This window comes from Etheostoma spectabile, chromosome 15 (assembly GCF_008692095.1).
Source record: "Etheostoma spectabile isolate EspeVRDwgs_2016 chromosome 15, UIUC_Espe_1.0, whole genome shotgun sequence".
NCBI lineage: Eukaryota > Metazoa > Chordata > Actinopteri > Perciformes > Percidae > Etheostoma > Etheostoma spectabile.
Window position 1 is genome coordinate 27,371,040 of NC_045747.1, and position 18,715 is coordinate 27,389,754.

The 18,715-nt window shown below is 42.5% G+C and overlaps 1 protein-coding gene and 1 long non-coding RNA gene across 3 annotated transcripts in view; one reads left to right on the plus strand and one right to left on the minus strand.

Moving 5' to 3' along the window:
- Positions 1-18,715, minus strand: part of adamtsl3 (ADAMTS-like 3) — a 238,953-nt gene that overhangs the window by 167,499 nt on the left and 52,739 nt on the right. The window lies entirely within an intron of this gene.
- Positions 889-18,715, plus strand: part of LOC116702898 (uncharacterized) — a 20,349-nt gene continuing 2,522 nt past the window's right edge. Inside the window, exons 1-2 of the long non-coding RNA XR_004335280.1 lie at positions 889-898; positions 16,175-16,180. This is a non-coding gene — a long non-coding RNA (uncharacterized LOC116702898). The remainder of the gene's footprint in view (positions 899-16,174; positions 16,181-18,715) is intronic.

Below are 18,715 nucleotides of genomic sequence, written 5' to 3' on the forward strand. Positions count from 1 at the left end.
AAGCAGTTTCCAGCAGTATTACAGCTCTAATCCACAGAACAGACACTCCTGCATGTTGTCAAGGGACACATCTGCAGGGAGGACGGACAGGCTTCCTCGCTGCAAGTCGAGGAATAAATCAAAGCCAGAGTCAACAGAGTTTGCTTTCTCCTCCTGCTGCTCACAAAACACACCTCATTCATCCCCATCACACTAGCATCTCAGCACCCACTGGGTGACACTAAGCTCACCTCCCCTGCTGGGCGGATGGAAGTGAGAGACGCACATGAGGAGACTCTCTCTACTCCTCTGTACGTTTATTTGTGTGTGTGTTTATTAGGTCATTCATCTATCTATCTATCTGTCTATCTGTCTATCTGTCTATCTATCTATCTATCTATCTATCTATCTATCTATCTACTGTGTATATATATATATAATGTAGCTAGGCTACATTGCTGGAGATCATCATTAAGCTACCTGTCAGCTACTTCTGCTACGTAGCTCTAACTCTCTCTGCTTGTTGCCTAGCAGTCAGTGTTTGTCTTGCGAGTTGTTTTTGCGACCACGCCCCTGAGGCAAAATTTTGCAGGCTGAAAATCTGCGTTTTTCGGGGTGTTTCGCTGTGTGGAAACCTAGCATTACAGCACTGCGGTCAAGCTGCTGCTTTTACGTCAGTATCTGACACTTAGAGCGACTATCCAAGCGTCAGTATTTGACGAGCTCCAAATGAGAACGGGTTGCCCAAGCATGTCTTCACAGTGGGCTACCGGTATCCTGCCAAAAAGTGATCATCCGCCAAAAAGGGAATTCGTTACTACAAGGGTGGCAGTAGCTCAGTCTGTAGGGAGTTGGGTTGGGAACTGGAGGGTCCGTACTGGTGCAATCCCTGTGTAGACCAAAGTATGGTGGTGGACTGGTAGCTAGAGAGATGCCAGTTCACCTCCTGGGCACTGCCAAGGTGCTCTTGAGCAAGGCACCGAACCCCCAACTGCTCGGGGCACCTTTCCATGGGCAGCCCCCTCTCCATTAGTGCATGTATTGGTACTGAGCATGTGTGTGTAATTCAGGCCTGTGTGTGATGTGTGTAATAACAACAAAGTGTATATTGTAATTTCCCCTTGCAGGACTAATAAAGTATACATTATTATTATTATTATTATTTTATTACAAGGCCTGCACGATTTGGGGAAAAAAATGAATCACAATTTTTTGTAGCTTATAATTGATATCATGATTCTCAATCAACGATTTTTTTCTCACAAAGTGCACATTAACCATGACAAAACAAAAATAATTGGCACTACCAAACAGATTTTCTTTCGGCACCTATAGCCCATTGCGCATCATCACAAGCCTGTAAACATAGAGGCTCCAATGAAGAGAAGGGAGAGCAGTGCAGAGCTTGGGAGCACTTTAAAACATATTGTATACAGTCTATGTTTAGAGAACAGAGAATTTCTATTGCTGATCCGCCTTGTGGTTCCCAGTATTGGGAACAGGGCTCCCAGAACTGGGCTTGTGTGTAATGATGATGTCAGACCTTTGCAGCTGTAGTATCATGAACTGTAACCTGGGCAATGCAACGTTAAGGTTTGAGTCCCATACGAACTCGTTGCCCTCCTTTAGCAGCTGTCGGAGTGGATCTGTGGCCTCTGAGAGTTTGGGGGCAAACCTGTAGAGGTAAGTGAGCATGCCCAGTATAGTCTCCAGCTCTGCTCTGTTGCGTGGGGGAGCCATGTCTTTTATGGCCTTGATTTTGTTGGGGTCAGGTTGGATGCCTTCTTGTGTCAGCCTGTGCTCAAAGTAGCTCACTTTTATCCTTGTTCAGCTTCATGCCTTTCTCTCCTGTTTTCTCCAGCATGCCACACAGGTTGGCGTCATGCTTTGGTGCGCCCATTCACCAAGATGTCTTCCATAATGGCGGCGACGCGTGCAAGCCCCTCGTAAGCCTCACTGACTCTCCTCTGAAACTTGTCCTGTGCAGATATGATCCTGAAAGGGAGCCTCTTCAAACGATATCTGCCATAGATGGTTTTGAATGTAGTCAGCATGGATGACCTGTGGCTGAGTTTTATCGCCCAGTACCCAGACCTGGCATCTAGTAGGCCGAAGTATTGCACACCGGCTAGTCTTGGTGTGACGTCATCTAGAGTGGGGAGCAGATAGTGGGGTCTTTGAATGGCTTTGTTTAGAGCGTGGGGGTCTGAACATATTCTAAGCATCCCTGTTGTTGGCTTTTTTGCCACTACCAAGGCATTTACCCACTCAGTTGGATCTGTGAATTTCTGTATAACGTCCATTTCTTTTAGTTCACTTGAGTCTGCTTCGCAGAGCATATGGGATGTGGCAAGGCGGACACACCACTGGTGTTGTGGCAAGTTGAAGAAGGGTGCACTCCCCAAGAAACAGTCCTATGCCTTCAAATACGTCGGCAAACTCATCTGTGATGCTAGTGTGTGGAAGTGATATTTTTTTCTATTTTTATTGCCACTCTTCATTCTAACCCCAACCGGCCCGTCAGACACCGCCTACCAAGAGCCTGGGTCTGACCGAGGTTTCTGCCTAAAAGGAAGTTTTTCCTCGCCACTGTCGCACTGTTGCTTGCTCTGGAGGAAACTATTAGAACTGTTGGGTCCTTGTAAATTCTGGAGTGTGGTCTATCTGTAAAGTGTCTTGAGATAACTCTTGTTATGAATTGATACTATAAATAAAATTGAATTGAATTGAATTGAAGTGGGTTGACCATGTGTACTAGCTTGACCGTGTCCAGATCTAGACATGTTTGCATTCCCAAAACCGGAGGTGCATTCCTTGAATAGACTATGTCAAAGTCTAGCATGACTTGATAATGTTTTCTTTGTATCTGCATGTGAGTTTGCATGACCCTTCCACTACCAGTCTCTGTCCACCTTATCCTGAGATAGTACTGTCTGGTGGGGTAGAACTTTATTGCCAAACACTTTGTGGAATGTGTTGGCTGGTATTATGTTGGCCTGGGGACCCTTGTCTATTTTAGATTTCAATTTATGCATCGTATCCCTTATTAGCACCTCTGCGTATGCCTGTTCTTTGGCGGTGATAGCATTTGTGATAGTTCATCTGGGGGCTGCTCGACTCCGTCTAAGACAGCATGCACTCTCTTGGGTTTGTATTTTGTCTTTGGTTACTGTGTTTGTGTCCTGCACACTTTAGCAAAATGGTTGGGCATATTACATTTAAAAATGAAACGCCACACACAGGCCACGGCGGCGGCCTCTGGGGGACGTGCGACAACAGCGGTTGGGTTTAGGAAAACAAGAAACGGGGAAAGGACACGTCACAAGCAGGGACACGATCCCCAGTCTCCAGGAGACGGAACAACGGGTAGTACTGTGTTGTTTGAGCCATCCACCAACCCAGCCAGCCTCCCTGTGCGGCTTTTCGGCTTTTCATACTACTCGTTACCGTAGTCGTGCTGTGATCACAATAGATGCTTCCCATTGAAATAATTTGTGCTCACCACCACAAAAAAACGGACATGAACGTGTCCATGTACACGAATCAATAGATTAAATAACATGACCATTTCACAAACTGCTGTAAGACTGGGTTGGATTATTCAACACGCATGTTCACTAAACGATGAAAAAAAGCGTGTTGTCAATTTTGATTTTGTAAAAACAGATTTTTGTTAACAATATAGTAAACAAGTGTGTATGTAGGTAGTGTAGCTGAATGGAGAGTGTTTATTAAAAGCAACCAGAGGCAGCTGTGGACCCTGGCAATTTTATCTACAGTAAAAGCTTTCAGCAAATGAAGTTATTTCACACACACACACACACACACACACACACACAAACACACACACATACACACACACACACACACACACACACACACACACACGCACACACCACTTAGAGTGACATTTAGCCATAGTAAAAGTTATTCTTATCTTCATAGACTCCCTATGGGGTTGAATAACCTCTTCAGCCTGCAGCCTCTGCTGTCCTTGCATATGGATTAGATACATGTATGTGTGTGTGTGTGTGTGTGTGTGTGTGTGTGTGTGTGTGTGTGTGGTGGCATTTCTAAACCTTCAAAGTCACTTTGTCACTAGGGTAACAGGCCATGCGGGGATTCGGCGTCGCCTCAATAATTCCTCAATCATCCGCATGAGACATGCTGAGGGATGTTTCCAATATGAAGAATATGACACAAAGCAGACAAAGGTGACGGCCGTTTGATCACAATTCTCTCTGCACTGCCAAACCAACTCAGAGGAGCAGTGGTGGAATGGAACTAAGTGCATGAACTTAAGTACTGTACTTGTACAAATGTTGAAGTACTTTTACTTGGGTCTTTTCTTTTCATGCCGCTTTCTACTTCTACTTCCCTACATTTCAGAGAGAAGTATTGTACTTTTTACTCCACTACATTCATCTGACAGCTTTGGTTACTTGTTACTATACGCACTAACATGTCTGCACATAAAACACATGTAGTTTATGAAATCTGATGTTTTTTTATAAATGACACTAGCCAACAATGTAACAGCCCACAAGTCCAGCTGAAATGATGAGACCCTTAAACACACAACTGTTTGGATCCTTTCCAGTTTATAAAGTGGGAGGACTTTACTGCATCGAATTTTACTTTTAATACTTTAAGTACATTTTTCTGATGATACTTATATACTTTTACTTAAGGAACATTTTCAATGCGGGACTTTTATTTGGAACAGAGTGATTTTACAGTGTGGTATTAGTACTTCTACCTAAGTGAAGGCTCTGAATACTTCTTTCACGGCTGCAGAGTAACAAGGCGAGCAGAGAAACTTTATTGCAGACACTATCCAGTAGTATTACTTTGGAAAGGTTTGCTGCAGTGCAGCTTAAAATTCAACTAAATATGTCCTACATTGTAGATTTGTATGCGATTCCTGTATAATGCTATTCAAATCAGGGATTTCTGGGCCAAACACAAAGGTGGGGCAATTAGATGTCAGGAGTAAAGGAGAAACATCATTAATATGATCCAGCCTGCATCAGAAGGAGTCTATCTATGGGAATAAAATCCCAGCAGTCGGAGCTGTTTTTGACCTGCATTCTGCATTTGGGACAAACAATTTCCTTTGCTTCAGCGTTTTATAATAACATCTTCACAAGGAAAGAGCGAGGCCACATTTCTTGTGTTCTCCGCTTGAAATATATGTTGTTTGAGTTTACACGCGTCTCTCCGAGGACAGTGCTTTGATCGGAAAGAAGCTCTATTTGTGAGTTTATCAAAGCTTTCGCTCAGTGTGGAGATGACTGACAGTCTCCTGTGTTTTTGAGGAAAGACCTTTACTGTTCAAGTTTTACATAAGAAAGCTAGTGTGGTGGAAAATAGTAAGTAATAGTACCCAAGTACTGTACTTGTACATGCCGTTTTGGATTGTTCACTTAGAGTGAGACTATGTCACAGCAGACACACACAGTTAGAGATATTCCAATACCATTTTTTCCTTCCCAATACCTGTCGATTAAAATTGCATTAGTGTCCTAGTTAACAATAAAATTTGGTTGGGTTTGCTTTAACACTGCACTGTCAAACGCACAAAAAACTCATCACGCGATGGAGATGGTCGCTTGTTTATTGGACAGAATATCCAAAACTCACCAACACTTCCTGGTCTCAGTTATAATGGAGCAACACCACATAACATCTTGGGTTTCCTGGTTCTGCTTTCTAATATTTTAGAAGAAGGTGAAAATTGAGCAGCTGACAGACAGCGAGTGAAGGAGAGAGAGATGATGATGATGATCTCACACGGACTGATGATGTCACACAGAAGGACCAGTCCTCCTCCCTTAAATCTTATCTAAGTCCGTAAATTGTGTGCAAGTTTGAAACAGCAAGCTGGAAATGCTCAGTTTGTGGTTCACTTGCATCCGATCAAACGCTCCAGGGTTGGTTTTAAATGGGAAAAAATGGGTGGGAAAGCAAACTAAGTGCTGCATAGACTGGTGACATCAACATTTTAGGCAGTTTCCGAGGCCTTTCCAATACTGGTATCAAAACAACTTTAGTTAGAGACCAGCTGATATTTCGCTCCCACGAAACCAGATGTAAAAGACGGTAAATATTAAACTTACATTCATGAAGTGGCCAGTGACATTACTCCAAAGAAATGATAATGTTCCTCCGTAACGGCGATAACGTATGCAAATGTTTGCTAACAAGTTCAACATATCAACTGAAAAGGTGATGATGTGTCACTGTTGGATTCACAACTAATTTCCAAATATGCCCATATGTTGGTGTTAGTATCTTTCCAGCTATCAAATTTAGTCTTTATCCAGAACGTTCCATTTCCGGGATTCCTCTCGTTCTGCCGGGAATTCTGCCCCACATTTTCGGCCTGATGTCTTTCACCTTGCTCTTTCTTTGTGTTGGCGTTCTAACCTCTGGTGGATTTCTGAGGACTATGGTTACCTGGTCCTCAGATCTCAGCAGGGTAAATCCAGACAGCTAGCTAGACTACCTGTTCAATCAGAGTTTTCAACTTTTTACAGGCTATTTTGCAGAGGCACTATGGCTCCATCCGGAGCTTAGGTTTAAAGAAATGTCAATAATCCAGAGCAGGTTTTTCTCCCATCCCAGAAATCTGTGTGGACTAGCCAGACCCTCTTCCACAGTGCCGTATAGGAAGGTCTAGCCTAATCAAATTAGCGAAAAACAGATTTTTAAAGTAGGAAAAAACAGCTCTTCTTGAGTGGCAAGATGTGAACAACTTCAAATAAAACAGAACACTGGACTCTTTTCCTTTTCTTCCTCACTATACTTTCTTCTTCAAACGCCTCAAATAAATGATTCTAATCAGAGTCTAATCATGTGTCTTGTTGAATGAGGCAGTTCTAACAGCAATTTGGGGACAGCATGTTGTATTGAGACAAAGCAGGTGTACACAAAAGGCCCGAGTGCCTTTTCCCAGAGCGGGTAACGCAGCATAAAATCTATGCACAGCTCCTTTTTGTTAAAAACACCATGCTAATTCATTTGACCCCTTCTCCTGCCACTCCCCTGTAATAAAAGTACAGCAATTATGTGTGTGTGTGTGTGTGTGTGTGTGTGGCATCAAATTGCATCACAACTCGCAACTTGACAGCCAGGTTTCCTCAGGGATCGGGGTTACTGTGGTTACGACAGAGTTGCCCTTGTCCATGCCCAGACAGAAAAGAGCATTCTGTATTCATTGGTGTGTTTAATTCAATCTGTGTAAAACTGGCTGAGAGGCTAACAGACTGGTGCCTTGACCCGGGGTGAAGAGGGAAGTGAAGGGTGAAAAGGGAAGAGAAAAGAGCAGAACCGACACGAGGAGGGTTTCAAATTGATATACAGGCGCTGGTATTCCTTGTAGCCTGCTGTAAACTAGAGGGAGGCAGGGCAGTACAGCCCGACCATCCTCCTCTCTTTACCCTGTCTTTCTTATTTATGCTGTAATAGTTCTAGACTGCCGGGGGGACTTCCTTTGACACACTGAGCTCCCCTCTCCTTTATCTTTCCATTTGTGTGCATCCATGTCCCAGAAATGCCTGTTACTAACCTAGCTCTAGGGAGTCATTCCCTTAAGTCCTTATGTTCCTTGGATCAGGGAGGCTCCAGGATCATGGTTGCAGCTGTCCCTGTGGTCCTGCTACACGTCCTGCGATGCCCTGTTACATCCTGCTATGTCCTGCTGTGCCTTGTAATGCCATGAACTACAACAAACTATATTTTTAGTCACTGTTCCATCGTCTTTTACTGTGACTGTTATTGCCACTATTCATCACACCCCCAACCGGCCCGTCAGACACCGCCTACCAAGAGCCTTGGTCTGTCCCAGGTTTCTTCCTAAAAAAAGTTTTTCCCTGCCACTGTCACACTAAATGCTTGCTCTTTTGCTAATTACTGGAACTGTCGGGTCCTGTTACATCCTTACATACATTCATGCACAATCTCATACATTTAGGTGATTCATTGTGACCCAACATGCCTTAACTACATGTTTGTCTTGTACTGTAATTACAGAGGTATCCACACTGAAAACTGAATGACCAGAGCCTACAGAAGGAAGCCCATGTGTATAGAGCGGTGTATTTGGTGCCATTCATCTGGTTGTGAATAACAGAGACTGCATGGACCACGTACTAAGTCCCCATCATCGTTTCCAAACTAAAACCAGCTGTCACTCCTCTGTGTCCTGCTGCTGTAACAGACATGTCCGAGCTAACCATGGCCCCATGGCCTCGCCTCTTCTGTTATCGAGACAAATAAAAAGAACCTCACTGCATACTGTTGAGCAAGGTTATGTTCCAGGGCAGTTATTCACGTTATTACAAATGTGACTGTGATTTTTGAACGAGGTGTTCTTACTTCACGAACAGAATCCAGAATTTCTGGTTTCCTTTTGGCTCCCTATAGTCTCGCTTTCCTCCACAGCACTGCACAGGAAGGTCTGGCTAGTCCACGCATCATTTTGGGATGGGAGAAAAATGCGCTCTGGTTTATTGTCATTTCTTTAAACCAAACGCATCATCTTGGGGGGCGCTAAGCAACGGGAAAAGCTGTGGTGCCTCTGCAAAATAATCTCAGGAAGGAACTTGTCTTGGTGGAACATGTGTAGGTTCAAAAGTAGTTTTAGTAGTCAACAGAAAACTCAGATTTGGACAGATAGTCTAGCTAGCTGTCTGGATTTACCCTGCAGAGATCTGAGGACCAGGAAACCATAGTCCTCAGAAATCCACCAGAGGTTAGAACGCCAACACAAAGAAAGAGGAAGGTAACGGACATCTGGCCAAAAATGACGGACATCCGGTGGATTTTACGGCGGCACCGGAGCAATCCCTGAAGTGGAGCGTCGTCGATATAGACTACCTTATTGCTATACTTCCTTCCTTCCTTCGCCTTTTGGTCTTGTTCTCCAGATATGGATACTTTCATGCAAATTTCACTTCATTCATCACTTCATTGCCTTTTTGCCTCATGTCTTTCTATGGATTATAGGAAACTATGGATATAGTAAATATTATAATTAGGGAGATTCCCTTATAAAATATTGTCTTCATGCTGGATTTACTGAAGTCCTGAATATTGACACTTTGGCCTCCAATAATTTCATTATTATTGTATTATAAAAATATAAAATACTGACATACAGGAGGAGGGGGGGGCATTGTCGTACTGACAATGAGGCATTACTGTCTTATTTCTAGATAATGACACAACTATGAATGAGCAAAGTTATTTATTGTCTGAGATCCTTATTTCCTTGTGCTTTATGGCCTAATTTATTCCTAGACATTAGAAACACTATTGCCACTACTGACAGAGATCCTTATTGTCTTATGCGTGCCATGTTGCATTGAAGGCAAATGCAGGTGCAAATTTGAAGAAAATAGAACATGCCTAATTGAGATCATTACCTTTGCAGAATGAAACTACCAGAACATTCTTTACTAAACAAGCAGACTTTGACTGAAAACAGGGGGAATGATTGTGCCACTTTGGCAGAATTGTTGACACCGTTTTCACAGAAGCACCATTAAAAGACAAAATAACAACAGCAACTACCGTAGCTGTTTGAGATAGACATTTTGATTCATTTATGTATTTGCAGACCATGATTTAAATAAGGAGAGGCTGTATTTCTGCTCAAGTCAGGTCTCTTTGTGGGCTTCCTGGCAGGCAATTTATGCCCCCATTGTCCCGGGATTGAAGCGGCAAAGCAGACATAACCGGCCCCATGCAATATGTCACAAGTTTTAAAAACAGCCCTATTTGTAGGGATCTCGGCAGAGCCATAAAATAAAGAGCGCTTCTATTCTTTTTTGGCCAACGCCAACCCCTAACAGAGACACGTTTGTGTGTGTGTGTGTGTGTGTGTGTGTGTGTGTGCTTGTATTTTGACAAAAATAGATTCAGTTAAATTCCTTGAGGAGCAGCAACAACAACAACACAGGTACATGCACACTCTCAGTCAGTGCCCAGGCCTGATGTGTGCATTGTTGGTGAGTAAGGAGGTAAACGCAGCCACAAGACCCAGAACCTGCAAGGGTCTTTTCTCATTTTACCATCCTGTGTGCTTTGCTGTGCTTGTCTAACCTACAGGAGCGTCAAACTATATTTCAATAAGGGCCAATAAGGGTCCCATAAAGGGCCAGACATGTAGAGCTTATTGACATGCTTTTATTTCATCGCAAAAGCAAAATATTTTTGACTTTATGATTGTATTAAGTTCTCTTGCATCCAGTTTGGGCCACATAAAGCCACAAAAAAAGTCAGCAAAAAAGTTCCTTAGCCATCATAGAATTAGCAAAACAAGCGTGCAAGCGGCTGGATTTGGCCCGGGGGCCTTGGGTTTGACATGTGACCAAACATGCATGCACGCAAACACACACACACACACACACACACACACACACACACACACACACACACACAGAAGTGAAGAATCCCTGACATAGAGGTGGGGTGAGGTCAGGAAGTTTGTGGGCAGATTACTCAGCTGCTGGCGGCTCCCAGCCCCGTCTGAGATACACACTCTTTCACTCTTGACATCGCTAAAGAGTCAGAGGCAATGATAAGATTACCTGATCAGACAAATCATAAACATAATCATTTTCTCTGGGAGGTACAATAAAAAAGGACATGGTTTATTGAACTAAAAACAAACAAACCTAGTCACAGGAAACCACCTGTAATGAATAATAGAATATAGTTGACTACAGTAACGCTGCAACTAACCATTATTGTCCTAGTCCCTTGATTTTTTTGTTTGATTAATGGAGCAGTTTTCAAAAATGATAAAAAAAAGTGGATCAGTGTTTCCCAAAGCCCAAGATGACGTCCTCTAATGTCTAGGTTTGTTCACAACTCAAAGATATTCAGTTTACTGTCACAGAGGAGAGAAGAAACTAGAAAATTTAACAAGCTGGAATCAGAGAACTTTGACTTTTTTATTAGATGTCTTAAGCCAAATCTATTATTCTCTGCAGCTCTGGACTACACATTTATAAAATGATATGAGGCTATCATTGATTAATATGTTTATATATGCATTCATTGCTTTCATTATTATTAGTATTATAATTATTATTATGAAATGAAATGAAGCACTACAGCTGCACAGAGTGCATTTGACTAACTGTTAAACAGCTAGATATTAAGATAAGTACTTACTTTATTAGACTTCTCTGCCCACTGTCATTGGATCTGCTGCCTTAAAGTAACGGTTCTGAGTAATTTCACCCTAAGGTCCTTTGCACCACGACCTTGAGCCAAACAACCCCCCAGAAACTTTTTTCACCTGGGTCGAACAATGGTGCGAGTTAGCATTGTCAACTGGTTAGCTTAGTGCATGCAGGCACTATTGGAACCAACTGTGTATTTTGTAAATTACCCCACTAATAATGCCCAAAATGATACCAAACTTCTAGAGTAGTGCAAATAGGTTATGTACTCATAAAACAATGGATTAGGAAGTTTGTAAGTACACCAGGAGTTTATTAAAATAACACTTGCCTGCTGGCTTCTGCTCTCTGCTGCTCCTGCTAGCAGCAGTAAGATGAGTGCCAAAAAGAGAGGGTAAAATGACTCCGAACCATCACTTTAAGGTTAACTGACTGCGTTTGTTCTGCTGATTTTGCTCATCTGGCTGCCTTTTGCTGTTTGTTACTGTTTTGCTGCTTTTGTTGCTTGCCTCTGGTTTCCGCTGCTTTAACTGTGGTTTCTGATGGGTTTTTTTGCTTCTGCAGTGGGTTTTTTGGCCTGAATTTTAAGGTGTTACCAAAGGTGACTGGAACTGTTCAGGGTAATCAGACTAGCTTAGTGTGAGGTGGGGAGTAGGGGAGTGGTGCTTATCAACTTTAAAGGTACTTTCTTGAGCTAGTGTGGGGCCTCCTCACCTGTAGCCAACACAAATCACCTCCTTGTATTTAAGATTGGCATTTGCAAGAAGCGGCAGAAGACTCAGAGGACAAAGACAAAGGAGTCTACGCAGGAGTCTTTGTGGGAGGTTTAGTGGGAAGTTAAGTGGGCTTGAAATCTTCTTTGTATCTGATTCCTCACTCCACAGCTCTGTGTCTTCATCTGGAAATGTGCAGCTTCTCCATTCCTGTCCGTGTATCCTATCGGAGATACTACAAACTCTCATAAGTTTGCAACATTTCCACAACCCGACATCTCTTACCTATCTCACCCGCTTCACACACACACACACAAACACACACACACACACACACACACAACACCTTGTTGCAGGTGGCCTGTGGAACTGCCAGTCTGCCTCCTGCAAGACTGAGTTCATCTCTGGCTTTGCCAGCCAGCAATCCCTTGACTTCCTTGCTTTTACTGAGACCTCGATTACACCAACACATCCACCCCTGCTGCTCTCTCTTCCGTCCACTCTTTCACCCACACACCCAGACCCACTGGTAGAGGCGGAGGTACAGGCCTACTCATTAACCCCAAGTGGAATTTTTCTCTCTACTCACTGCCACAGTTCACTCCACTGACTTTTGAACTTCATGCTGTTACCATAACACATCCGGCACAACTAATTATTGTTGTTATCTACCACCCACCAGGTCCTCTGGGAGACTTTTTGGTGGAGCTTCCCTGAAACTGGCCCTCCACTGGTACTTCTGGGCGACTTCAACATCCAGACAGAGAAGTCAACTGACTTCTTACATCTTCTCTCTTCTTTTGCCCTCTCACTCTCACCTTTCCCACCCACTCACAAAGCTGGCAACCACCTAGATCTCATATTCACCAGAGACTGCTCTACAACCCAACTGTTACTCCACTCCATACCTCAGACCATATCTTCATCTCTTACTCTCTCCCACTCTCACAACCCTATCTCAAGAGATACTATACCTGTCCGCCGTAACATTTATTCACTCTCTCCTTCTTCTCTGGCGTTATCTACTTTATCAACCATCCCTCCATCTGATCTTTCTCACTCATGCCTCCCAACGGCGCCACAGACACTCTCCTCTCTACTCTATCCTTCTCCCTTGACTCTCTCTGTCCTCTTACTTCACTGCAGGCTCGCAACTCCTCCGTGGTTATCTGACTCAGTGCATAGTGAAAGATCAACTGTACGGGCAGTTGAAAGGAAATGGCGGAAATCTAAACACCCAGAGGATCTGCTTGCCAAGTAGTCTTTTCTTTCCTCTTTTGCTGACTCTATTTCTGTTCAAACAAAAATTGAAACCCCCCAAAATGTTTTTCCATCTTCTCTAACCTCCTAGATTTCCCCAGTCCACCTCCTCCCTCCTACCAACCCACTTTGTCAACTACTTTGCAAAAAAGATGAGGTGACAAGAGTGACCCCACTACTCAAAAAACCAACACTCGACTCGTCTGAGTTAAATAACTACAGACCCGTCTCCCTTCTTCCATTACTATCCAAAGCGTGCAATTTATAATCAACTATCTACTTATCTCCACCAGAACAACCTTCTTGATTCCCACCAGTCTAGCTTCAAGGCTGGCCACTCAACAGAAGCTGCCCTCCTCTCTATCACTGAGCAGCTTCACATCGCTAGAGGAACCTCTTTCTCTTCCGTCGTCATCCTGCTGGACCTTTCTGCTACTTTTGACACAGTGAACCACCAGATCCTCATTTCGACACTCCAGGATCTGGGTGTCTCAGGCTCTGCGGTCTCTTTGCCCACATCTTACCTGGCAGGTCGAACCCACCTGTGAACTTGGAGAGGATCTATCTCAGAACCTTGCCCCTTCAAAACTGGGTTTCCTCAGGGATCAGTCCTGGGTCTCCTCCTCTTTTCTCTATACACCCACTTTCCCGGATCTGTCATTTACTCGCACAGCTTTTTTATTCACAGCAAACCGAGATGTCACCCAAATAATTCTCTCCTTTCTGGAGTCTGAAACGTAAGTAGCAGCACATATCTCGACCTATCTGACTGACACTACTTCTGGAATGTCCACATAACATCTGAAACTCAACCTTGACAAGACTGAGAGCCTTTTCCTACCAGGAAAGGGCTCTCCTACCCAAGACCCAACTGTAACAATCAATAACTCTGTGGTAGTCCCTACAAAGACTGCTAGAAACCTGGGTGTGACACTTGACAACCAACTCTCCTTCACTGCAAACATTACTGCAACTACCCGATCTTGTAGATAATTCATGTAGTTGCACTTTTATATGGCTCTTTGCAGTTTTGCTTATTTAAAGCTAATGTACTTGTTCTTACTACTCGTTGTCTGGAAAAAAACACAGGAAAGGTACACTGGCACAGTTTTTTATGCTTGTACAGCGCACCATAGAATGTGTCCCAGTATAATCTCAACAGGGGGGTACTCAGGTAAAGCAACTGCTACACTGTGGCTTGAGATGGGATGTCACGTGAGGATTTTTTCCATTGCTAAATGACAGTGGTCACAACTGAAGCCACATGTGCAAAACTCTGACCACGGTCTGCATTACCAACAGTCATAGTCACATCACCTGCAAAACTCACAACTAACAACACAATTCTTTACATGTCTCTAAACAGGCTCCATGCAGCAAAACACGAGAGTACAAAAACAATCTTTACAGTTTGACTAATTTGAGTGATTTGACACACATTTTTCATTTTAAAGAAAAGACCAATTCTTTCGCATGACTTTGATTGTATAACAACCAGTTTTTACCATTGTGTTGTCAAAATTGAAAGTCAACATCTTACATTTTTGTCCCGTTTATCAACACTTTTTCAGTGTTTGTCACTTTTTTATGTACACTAACTTACTAACTTTAGTTTTACAGTTATTTTTGGAATTTGTGGTCAATAAACCTAATTTTTAGGAAATTATAAGTAATGTTATAGGAATGGATGTTGATGGATAATCACAGACAGAAATATGTCAACTTTTACATAATACTATTTCAAAAGCACTTCAATTATTCTATAAAATTGAATAAGACAACCCAAAATTAATGAAAGTAGAGATTTGTACTTGCCAAAGAGCGTTGTATGGAATCAATCATGTTATTTTGGGGAATTAAAAAGAACATTGTATAGGAAAACGGGTCAGTTTGACCCAAGGACAACATGAGAGTTAAATATATATATATATATTGTCAGTAGTAATTGAAAACTGTGTTCAAGCAATGAAAAACAAACTACAATTTGGTTCACATGAACTGCCGCTGTGCAGACTGTAGTTAGAGATCTGCATATGTGGTTCCATTTGTGCCCATTGTCTAGCAATAGGGAAAAAAACTGGTGTTGTTTATTGTTACTGACAGCCTGTTGCTGTCATAGTGTGAATGATTGTATGCCTTATGGCTGCACATATACATATATTTATTTATCATCATTGCAGTATTAACTGGCCCAATATACAGTGCTGCTCATGAGTATAGAAACTCCTGCTTAAGTTGACTAAAAAGACGATTAAAAAAATCATCTTTTGGAAATTGATCCCCTTAATTTAATTTAACGCCTTAATTTAAAAATGAGGAAGAATCCAACCTTTAAGGACACCAACTTTCTTTGTGAATGAATAATGTATCGTCAATAAATATATATTCTTCCTTAAAATACAAGGAGCATGAGTATAGACACCCCTATGTTAAATTCCCGTAGTGGCAGGCAGAGTTTTATCTTTAAAGGCCAGAGATTGGCATGGGGACTTTTCAATAAAATCATCTCTCAATGCAAATCATACCAGCTATTAGGCTAAATGAAATAAAACCATGCCAATCTCTCGGTATGGTGAAGGGAATGTGATGATGGGGGGCTATTTTAATTCCAAAGGCCAAGGGAACTTTATCAGGATGCATAGTATCCTGGATCCATGAAATAACTGGCCTTTCAAAATAAAAATCGGACTTCCTCTATGGGAATTTAACATGGGGCTGTCCAGGGGGCGATCCAGGTGTTTTTGGCTTCACTTATACATATATCTATGTTTTAACCCCTGTTAGAAACTAATCTATTTCATGATGTGACAACACTACGGTTGCGATTTGGTTACATTTAGGCACAAAAACAACTTGGTAAGGGTCCAAAGATTAAAAGAATGTTCTGCTTTCAAGAATCTTTATCTTGGTCTATTATCTATTTCTGAAGTTTGACTGCTTATATCAAGTCGTTTGACTAGTCCTGAGGTTTTAAGGTCAGACGGATAGAAATCTTAGATAGAAGTCATTAAAGCTTACTAGGGTAAGCTTCAAGTTCGGGATATTTGCAGTTCAGCCAGTGTTCTTCCTCAGGGCACTTCAGAACAGAGCAGATATTTGCTATTATGAGTTCTTCAACCAAGGTCTGCTCTCAGCTTATTGCAGAGTGTCTGACTGGGAATGCTTCAACTGATATGAGCATATATCTCCCAGGCTGTTCTCATGAACCATTCATAGATATAGCGCAAGTAAAGCACAAGCCATTTGAATGTATTCCATGTATTTATTAATGTCAGCAGCACATTTACTGCCGCTGCATATATATAATAAATGCATGTATGGAGAAGGTTGGGCACCCCCGCCCCCAATCCATTGGGCTAGAGTGCTGTCAATTTGACTATTGTTATTTCCATTGGATCAGATTACTGTCACTTGGCTGCCCTGTCAATCTTCCCAGCCCTTGTCACATGACCAATTAATGTTTCCATGATGACTTTCCAAAATTCTGATACCATGGAACCAGCACTGTAATTGTTAGACTGAGCCTAAAGAAAATATGTACTGTATTTGAATTAGTTTAAGATGAAAACACGGGACTTTAATAATTAACGTGATGTTTAATTTAGCAGAATTAAATTGTGTTGTTCTATCCTATGCAATTGTGCCTACATTTCTAAGCAGATCCCCCCCACTGACTGATTATTGGTCTCCACCTGTGCTACCTAAAAATCCTGAAATTGCCCCTGTATAAAACAGCTTCAAGCGGGGGAGCGGAGTTTGCGTCCCAGGGAAAACAAAAGACTTGCACCCAGGAAACGGATTTTGGTGTCCTGTGAGTACTACTTAAGAAGAGGAAAGGTGTTTTAATCCAAACAAGGTTTTTTTGTAATGATCTTAACTAGTATTTATGGTGCCTTACCCTAACGGTCTTCTACACATGATTCTAACCTTTTTGGGCTAAACTCAACCGTAATGTCTGCTTAAACAGCCGAAACCTCCCAGTGCCCTGTGCCCGGCTTACAGTAACTTTTTCTCAGCTAAATTAACTGTGAAGCGCGCTAAACTTAACTGTCATGTGACAAGTCGTCACGTGACTGGCTGACGATCACCTAATTTTATAGGGTATCATACCAATTGTTGTGCATACGTTTTTCGTACGATATCATGCAAACACAGGCATAAGAATGCATTGCTCCCAGATGATGTGGCTAACGGTGTTTAGCCTTCATTCCTGAACAGCAGCCTGGCCGTTCAGCCTCCATCACCTTCAAGCACTTAGGCCCCCGCTATGACATCCAGCCCTTATCCACCAGCCTAATTCTACAATAACACTAGTTGAGATTAATGGGCACGGAGAAAAGATGTGACATAATAGTGACATAATAATGCACTCATTTCATGTATACCCCCTTCATAAGAAGGGCCTTGTGGTTGACTGAGAAAACTAAAACAATTAAGGCACTTCAACTTATCATACCTAACATGAAGTGTACGGTAGTGTGTAGCAAGTGTGTGTGTGTGTGTGTGTGTGTGTGTGGTATGTATTATTAGATGTATGTGTGTCAGGATCATGAAATTTACTTGGCTGCATGTTTCCCTATGCCATACCTCACTGTGTATTCCAGATGTTCCAGTGGCTGGTAAAGAAGCCCCAGGCTGTAGACATTAGTGTGTGTGTGTGTGTGTGTGTGTGTGTGTGTGTGTGTGTGTGTGAGTGTGATGTGTGTGTGTGTGTGTGTGTGTGTGTGTGTGTTTGTTCTGTAACTGGCAGGTGAAGCAGCAGCTCCGGGTGATGCCGTGTTTCTCTTTTAGTAGCTTAGAAGCCGATGCAGGCTCGGTTCCAAGACAACCACAGGGGGAAAGTGTTAAAACCAGATGTCACAGCTGATCACTCCGCCGCTTGTCGGGCCACTTCTTACGTCTGATTTTTGTCAGGAAAGCTTGCGTCGCGATTAAACAATAGACCCAGCCACATAAACACAAACTGTCACTTCACATTTTTTTCACGGCCGTGTGTGATAGGAACACATACGGTTTTCATCTAAACTTGGAAAGATGTGCAAACTCTGCCATTTTTAAGAAGTACTCCACCCAAAACCTTTTAAGTATCAAACGCCTACCTCCTCCAGACTTGAAAAGTGTCCTTAATAAGTCTGTAGGTTCCTTGGAGTGGATTCACAGCAGACCCAGAACCAGGGCAAAGAAAAAGGAAACAAATGTGTCAAGACTGTTAGAATGTATTAAAGTAGCAGCGTTTAAAACCACTTCTGATTACTTCTCCATCTTTTATCAGTTTAGGTTGTGTTGCTTTGCCAATACATTGCTAAAAACAGTACTTCTAGTACTAGTAGAGTCTGGAGCTATGTGAGGTAAATGAAGTGATGCTATTGAGATTGAGTGTGAAACATAGTAATAATACTAGTATCTACTTTATTAGTCCTGGAAGGGGAAATTACAATTTACACTCTGTTATTACACACAGGCCTGAATTACACACATGCACTATGTCAGTTTGGGGGGGCTGCCCATGGAAAGGCGCCCCGAGCAGTTGGGGGTTCGGTGGCTTGCTCAAGAGCACCTTGGCAGTGC